Genomic DNA, 8,871 nt, shown 5'->3' with positions numbered 1-8,871 from the left:
TAGGACTTGGATGAGATATCATAAATTATTATCTGGTGCTGTAGGTTGTATTTCAGAGGGAAAAGTTAGCAAAGCCAACTTGAGAATTTCCAATTTAAGAAAAACTCCATGACTGGTTCACCAGAAGTTGGAAAAGGTTGCCAGAAATCGGAAAAGACCTAAAGGCATGCAAAAAAAAAATAATCCCATCTTTCTTCCTAAAACCAGAACTCATACATGAGGTTGATTTATGCATAAATATATATGGTATGTAATTTAAAAAAAATAAAGCACCTTATTAGATGCCCTTCCTCTTAAAACAGTAAATCCCTGAACACCTGTCAAAAGTCCTTAGTTGCTGACCTTGCCTGGAAATGAATCCACAGATTAGAAGCAGCCATCATAAAGTCCCTCCATCCCTATTTTCCCATTCCTTCCATGCCTATCAAGGTGTCTGAATCTAGAGAAGGACATGATGAGGTCTCAGAAAGGATTTACTGCCAAATCAGTGTACATTGATAATTCTGTTCATAAGTTATTTTCTCAAGAGCTGATGAATAAAATATGTATTTCTAGCTTTGATGTCATTAACCAGAGCTATTTTTGTGAAAATAATCAAAGCAACTGTTGCTTCTACAAAATTTGACCACTTTTAATACCTTTTTGTGTTATTGCCAACACAAGGAGAAAACCTTTCCCCACTCACTATTTTCAGCCTCTGAAATATTTCTCTCTTAAGACTTTGCAAACTTGTGAAAGTTTATGAGTCATACATGGGACTGGACTGAGCTACGAGAAGCAATGAAGGAAAGTTGGAAGTGGTCCCATAACACAACTTTCATATTTCCTCTAAAGAAAATTGGATATTAACCTAATTACTCCTTTTTGGATGTATGTTGTTATTTGTAAAGCTGTCGATGTAATAAGGGCCTGCTTTCAAAGTATAGTCTTAAAATGCTGTCAGCTCAGGATCTATTTTTGTCAAACACAAGTTGTGTTCTACAATTCAATTTTTACGCTACAATTACATATACACACTTATCTTAGGCCCTTTCTACACTGCCCTATCTGGATCTGATTATTTGGCAGTGTAAAGGTAAAGGTTTCTCCTTGACATTAAGTCTACTGAGTCTGACTCTGGGAGGATGGTGCTCATCTCCATTTCTAGTTGAAGAGCTACTGTTGTCTGTAGACATCTCCAAGGTCATGTGGCTGGCATGACTGCAAGGAGTGCTGTTACCTTCCTGCAGGAGTGGTACCTAATGATCTACTCACATTTGCATGTTTTCAAATTGCTAGGTTGGCAGAAGCTGGGGATAACAACAGGAGCTCACTCCATCTTGCGGATTCGAACTGCTGACCTTGCAGTCAGCTAGTTCTGCAGTTTAGCGGTTTAACCCACTGCACCACCACAGCCCCCTATCTGGAAGTAGAATCATATAATCCAGTTTAAAGAAGATAACCTGGGTTCAAATCCTGGAATATCAGGCACTGTAGATCAAGACTAAAATTAAAGCCCCTTTTTACATTGCCATATAATCCAGATTATCAAAGCAGATAATCCACATTATCTGCTTTGAATTGCACTATATGAGTCTACACTTGCTATATAATCCAGTTCAAAGCAGATTCTATATGCCTGTGACAATGGGCCCTTCCACACAGCCAAATAACCCAGAATATCAAGGCAGATGTCCACAATATCTTCTTAAAAATGGGTTATATGATTTTGATGGAGTCTGGAATTTAGGGGTCTTTGCCAGGAGGCAGAGACCAATCAGACTCATCAAAGAGTTCGTTGCCCTGGCGAGACAGAGAAGCACCCAATATTTTCCCCTGATTTTCCCAATAAAAGGTCTCACCAAGTTGAAGGAAGCGCCACCGAGGTTTATTAGCGATTCAGCTGAAAAGGATGCAAAGCAGCAATCATTCGCCAAGCACAGCATGTGGTTATAGAAATAAATGGCATTTTTATAGAAAATACAGAGTTGTGGTTTTCAAATCTCCCCGCTCCCCGCCTGGCTGAAAAAGTGATTGGCTGACGCCCCAACAGCTGGGAGGAAGCTCAGCCGCCCTCTGAGTGCATGGGCCAATCATAGGGCTGCTGCGGTGCGCCTGGGCCAATCAGAAGTCTCCTGCCACTTTGGCGCGTCAGCGAATCAGGAGGGAGGGAGGCGGGACAAGGGAATACAATGCATTCTTGAGTGAATTATGGAAACTCAGGAATTGTCCAAATGCCTGGCGAGTAAAGGCCTGCGAGCCAGGCTAGTCTATTGTCCTGTGATGGGTGGCAATAAACATAAACCAAAGTAATCCGGGTTTTCTTTAACAGCACAGACAGGGGAACAATGGGGGCAAACTTAGGTGGGTGTCTTTAGTGAGAGGCTGAATGGGTGACAGGTTGGGAGGGGAAAACATTTCAAGGGTTTCCCCTTATCCCATGGAGATATGATTAAGAGTTTGCTAATTGGTGACTTCCTTGGTGGCCAAGTACCTCTGAAGCCAAAGAATATCACCTTTTGTCACTGTCCATGCAAGGGATGTCTCTTTTTGCCCTGGCAGCACAGAAAATCCGGGCAAAACTAATCTCTGATATTGCAGTTGACTGTGGTGGGGATGCTTTCAACTAATAGTGGCTGTTTATGTAGTTTTAATAATGCTGTATCTATTTGCTTTTACTTGGTTTTTAATTACACAGGTATGAGTCTACACATTATGTAGTATTTTAAAGGTGCATCTTGCTATTGATATATGTGGCATTTTAATGATTTATAGGATTTTATTGTGTATTTTATATTGTATTTGATAATCTGGTGTTCATGTATTTATTATTTGCCTTGACTTGTATGTGAAAGACCTATGGTCTAAGCATCTAATAAACTTGCCAAACCATATATAAGAGTTATTTGTGATGGCTAATCTCTGCCCCTCCCGGATCAGGGCAACTTCCTTACACATTTTTCCTCAAGAAGATGGGATGGGGGCAAAAAGGGTCAGGGCAAGGTCAGATACATGAAGGGAAATATAGAAATACAGGAGAAAATATGAAAAATATAGAAATCATAATACAGAGAGTAAACCCAACTACCCTCCCCCAGTGTCCATAAAAGGAAATAGAGTCCCTTGTTTGTGAGATGGGGGACCATCAGGAGCCCAGGTGTGTCTCAGATGGAAAAATTCAAATACTTTTGAGGCATGATTTTCAGTAATAAATCGGTTACCTTTTGCTGTAAACATATGAAAATAGGGCATAAAGCCTTGATTAAATGATACACACCAAATTGACCAAGACTTAACCCTTATTATCCAGCCCTTAGCAAAACTGTAAGTTAATATCTCTTATTTTGGGGGGGGGGGTCATGTTCAACTTCAATTCCACACTGCCATATAACCCAGTTCAAAGCAAATAATGTGGGATTTTATACAGCTATGTGGAAGGTGCCAATGAGACCACAGTGGTACAATACCTCCGATTACACAATGCATTGCTAAAATTATTCTAATATTGACAAATACTTAATGCAACTTTGTGCAGGTATGGAAATTTTATCTGATAAAATGTTAAAATCTGTGATCAAGCAATAGCTGCATTAAGATCAAGAAAAATACCATGACACATCCTCAAACGTTTCACAGGTCCCATCTACACTGCCATATAAAATCCAGATTATCTGCTTTGAATTGGATTATATAACTGTATAGACTCATATAATAAAGCAGATAATCTGGATTATCTGAATTGATAATCTAGATTATATGGTGGTGTAGAAGTAGCCTCTGATAGCTAATAGCATTTAAAAGATTACAGGCTACTTTGAATATGCAAAAACAAATATGTAAAAGTGTAGTGATGCTAGAAAAACAAGGACAATGTGCATATAAATCCACATTTGGTTTCTTATTTTATTAAACTGTGTGTGCCTATATGACATTGCTATTATATTTTTATTACCATAACTACAATGACATCTACTGGTGAAAACAAGCTGAGAGCTCAATTGACAAAAAGTGGTTGGCAGTTTACAGCATGGATTCATCCTTTTTGCAGCTTTCACTTTGTAATTAGGAAAGCTTGAAAATGTGTTTTTATACAGCTCTCTGAATTTGGGAAATGTGGTTTTAAAAAAACAAAATTTCCAAGGATTGATTGGGACCTCATCTACACTGCTATTATAATGCAGATTGAACTGCATTATATGGATAGTGTAGACCAGGCATCCTCAAATGTTTTAAACAGAGAGTCAGTTGATGGACCCTCAGGCTGTTGTGGGGTTGGATTATAGATTGAAAAAAACCCAGTAATGAATTCCCGAAAAAGCTTCTGTAATTAAATATAAAGGAAAGAGTGGAGCCCATCTCACACCACTGTATAAAATCCACACTGAACTGGATTACATGGCACTGTGGACTCAGATAATCCAGTTTAAAGCGGTATTGTGGATTATTTGCCTTGATATTCTTGGTTATTTGGCTGTGTGAAAGGGCCTTGGGTTCCTTATTTCTAATGTGTTATAATATAATCTCTTTTTATTTATTTTGTATCATAAAGCATTATATGAATTAATATAAAACTGATAAAAATAGAAAGCGCGCAGGCGGCTAAATATCTTTTGACCAAAAAGAGGCAACAGAAATGGCACTGAATGTAGCCTCCAACAATTCTTCCTCTGTACATGAGGCAGGGCATAGCAAACAAGATGCGGAATTGTCTGTCCTGCTTCACAGTCACACAAGGTGTGGGATTCTTTTAGGTAGTGCCATTTTGCCAGGTTGTCTTTTGATCTGCCCACTCCACTTCTAAGTCTGTTCAGGGACTTCCGAGTGGCCCATTCTTTGTTTGCCCTGGAGAAAGACCCTCATGGGGAGCCATCCAGTTGGGATTTCCTGTTTTTTGAGTAATTGAGTAAAAACAACTGGATCTCAAACATCTGAGGACAGAACCGTGCAATTTTGAAATTTACCACTGGATACTATCTCTATTTTAGACAGTTGACTTTAATTTTAAACAACCACATACTTTAAACTAGAAAAAGATATTTTTCGAGTTTATCATCTGTCAAGTAGGAAAATAAGGTACTACCTTAAAGTGTGGGGAGGCTAAATTAACTAATTTATGAGGCCATAAAAAAAGACTTCAGCAAAAGCATGCAGGGAATGCGGAAGTACTTCATCAGTGCCGCAGATGGACGATGAAAGTGACAGCTCCCCTGGCGGCCAGAAAAAGTTAAATAGTGGTATTTGTATACCGCCTTTCTCAGCCCGCAGGTGACTCAAGGCGATTTACAAGGTAAAATTCAATACTTACAATATCATAAATACAATCAAAACATTACATATAATAAAACTAAACTGAATCAATAAAAATAAATCCATAGTGTCTCCTTGTTAAAAACGTTGTCTGGTCTCATTGTCTAGTTGTTCTGTTGTCCTATGTCAATTACTCTGCATTTGCAAATGCTTGCTCAAAAAGCCATGTCTTTACTTTTTTCCAGAATGTTAAAAGGGAGGAGGGCAATCTAATATCTATAGGGAAGGCGTTCCATAGCCGAGGGGCCACCATCGAGAAGGCCCTATCACTCATCTCCGCCAAACATACCTGTGACAAAGGCAGTAATGAAAGTAGCCCCCCCCCACGCTCTTAACGACCTAGATTACATTTTTATTTATATAGATTATAAGGTTCATAAGGGGAGATTCATATTTATACATGGCTATCATGTCTCCTCTCAGCCTTCTCTTCTTCAGGTTAAACATGCCCAGCTCTTTAAGCCGCTCCTCATAGGGCTCGTTCACCTTGATTAGCATTGAATAGCCTACTGGCTGTTTGGAATTGTGAGAGTTGAAGTCCAAAACTTCTGGAGAGTCGAAATTTGCCCATATCTTGATTATATCATATTATAACTGTACTATAATATAATCTATATAAATAAAAATGTAATGTTTGTTTGTGGGATTAACATAACTCTAAAACCACTGGACGAATTGACACCAAATTTGGACACAATACAACTATCAGGCCAAAGAGTGACCATCACTCATAAAAACCACTGAAAAATACAGTGGAAGAGACTTAAAAAGCCAAAAACCCCACAAAAAACACATTACAATGCATGCACAAAACCAAATAATAATAATAATAATAATAATAATCTATATAAATAAAAATGTAATGTTAGTTCGTGCTACCATCAGAACTCAAAATCCACCAGGGGAATTGACACCAAATTTGGACACAAGACAACTAACAGTCCAATTTATGTCCTCCACTCAAAAAAATTGATTTTGTCATTTGGGAATTGTCGTTGCTGGGATTTATAGTTTACCTACAATCAAAGAGCATTCTGAACTCCACCAATGATGGAATTGGGCCGAACTTAGCACACAGGGCTCCCATGACCAACAGAAAAAACTGGAAAGGTTTGGTGGACATTGACCTTGAGTTTGGGTATTATAGTTCACCCACATCCAGAGAGCACTGTGGACTCAAACAATGTTGGATCTGGACCAAACTTGGCACGAATATTCCATATGCCCAAATATGAACACAGATGGAGTTTAAGGGAAATAGACCTTGACATTTGGAAGTTGTAGTTGCTGGGATTTATAGTTCACCTACAATCAAAGAGCATTCTGAACTCCACCAATGATGCAATTCAACCAAACATGGCATACAGGACTTCCATGACCAATAGAACACACTGGAAGGGTTTGGTGGGCGTTGACCTTGAGTTTGGGAGTTGTAGTTCACCTACATCCAGAGAGCACTGTGGACTCAAACAATGATGGATCTGCACCAAACTTGACACAAATATTCCATATGCCCAACTATGAACACAGATGAAGTTTGGAGGAAATAGACCTTGACATTTGGGATTTATACTTACTGGGATTTATAGTTCACTACAATTAAAGAGCATTCTGAAACCCACAAACAACAGAAATGGGGCAAACTTCCCACACAGAATCCCCATGACCAACAGAAAATACTTAAGGCCATCCAGTCCAACTCTCTTCACCAGGGCAAGAAAATGTAATCAGAGCCCTCCTGACAAAGAGCCATCCAGTCATAAATATAGATAGATAGATATGATTCTTTCTCACACACACAGATATAGTATCATAGATTTGAAAGAGACCCTTAAAGAAGGACTATGATATGTTGCATATTCCAGAGTAGGCAAACCAGACACTCTCCACATCAACACTGACAAAGAAACAACAAGAAATACTGTTTACTCACAAGCATAAAGGAATTACATATATTACAAACTAACACTTTCTCATTACTTTATTTTCCAGATCACCAGATTGGGCCACAGCAATGCGTGGCAGGGGACAGCTAGTAATAATAATAATAATAATAATAATAATAATAATAATCTTTATTTATACCCCGCCACCATCTCCCCAACGGGGACTTGGAGCGGCTTACAAGAGCCCAAGTCCGAACAACAAATTACAATACAATGAGATACAAACTGCAATAAAATAAACAACATAACATTGAAGTATAAAACGTAGCATCAAAACTAAAACTGCAGGACAAATCAACATAAATCCCACACCTAACCACCAAACAAATTCTATTCTCCCCCGCTTACACACATATCTAAATGAAGATGGACGATGAAAGCGACAGCTCCCCTGGCGGTCAGAAAAAGTTAAATAGCTTCTGTGTATGTCTGTATATGTTTGTATGTCAAAAATTGGGATTGAATGTTTGCCATATGCGACTAAAATGATCAAGGGTCTGGAGAACAAGCCCTATGAGGAGCAGCTTAAGGAGCTGGGCATGTTTAGCCTGAAGAAGAGAAAGCTGAGAGGAGATATGATAGCTATGTATAAATATGTGAGAGGAAGCCACAGGGAGGAGGGAGCAAGCTTGTTTTCTGCTTCCTGGGAGACTAGGACGCGGAACAATGGCTTCAAACTACAAGAGAGGAGATTCCATCTGAACACGAGGAAGAACTTCCTGACTGTGAGAGCCGTTCAGCAGTGGAACTCTCTGCTCCGGAGTGTGGTGAAGTCTCCTTCTTTGGAAGCTTTTAAACAGAGGCTGGATGGCCATCTGTCAGGGGTGATTTGAATGCAATATTCCTGCTTCTTGGTAGGGGGTTGGACTGGATGGCCCATGAGGTCTCTTCCAACTCTTTGATTCTATGATTCATCTATGTGTACACTGTAATCCGCCCCGGAGTCCCCTGTGGGGTGAGAAGGGCGGAATATAAAAGCTGTAAATAAAATAAATAAAACAAGAAATATTCCTCCAACTGAATTATCGTGAACATGGAACTATTTCAAAGTTTTGGAGTTCACATAGTTTTAACTAAAACTATTAAAATTGGAGAATTTTTACGATAGAGTATAATCAAAACGCCTCCCACATGTTCAAACATGTTATAAAGTTTCCTCACAGTTACTGCTATGCTTAAAAACAACAGGCGTGCTTTCCCTAGCTATACTCACTTAAATGTGTGTATACACACAAAACACATATACACAGACTGGGCCACAGCAACACGTGGCAGGAGACAGCTAGTATAATATAATAATATAATATAATATAATATAATATAATATAATATATTGTATTATATTGTATAATATAATATTGTATAATATAGTATAATATAGTATAGTATAATATCGCATTGTCTTTGTGGGAGCCCATTGCCCAGTATTTGTATACAAACACTTGGCACCCAGCCAAAACAGGCGGAGTTTGCATGTTTCTATTGTCTCAGCTGTCGGCACGTGACGTCACCGAACGCCGGGCCCTTCTTTGTTTACCATCCGTCCTTTCCTCACTCCGTCCAACGCTTTTAGAATCTCCGCCAGCGAGGAGGCGGGCAGAAGGGGGGGTGGCGCCTGTGCGTCCTCTTATTGGACGGC

The sequence above is a fragment of the Anolis sagrei genome, chromosome 6 (assembly GCF_037176765.1).
Source record: "Anolis sagrei isolate rAnoSag1 chromosome 6, rAnoSag1.mat, whole genome shotgun sequence".
Lineage (NCBI taxonomy): Eukaryota > Metazoa > Chordata > Lepidosauria > Squamata > Dactyloidae > Anolis > Anolis sagrei.
This window is presented reverse-complemented; position numbering follows the sequence as displayed.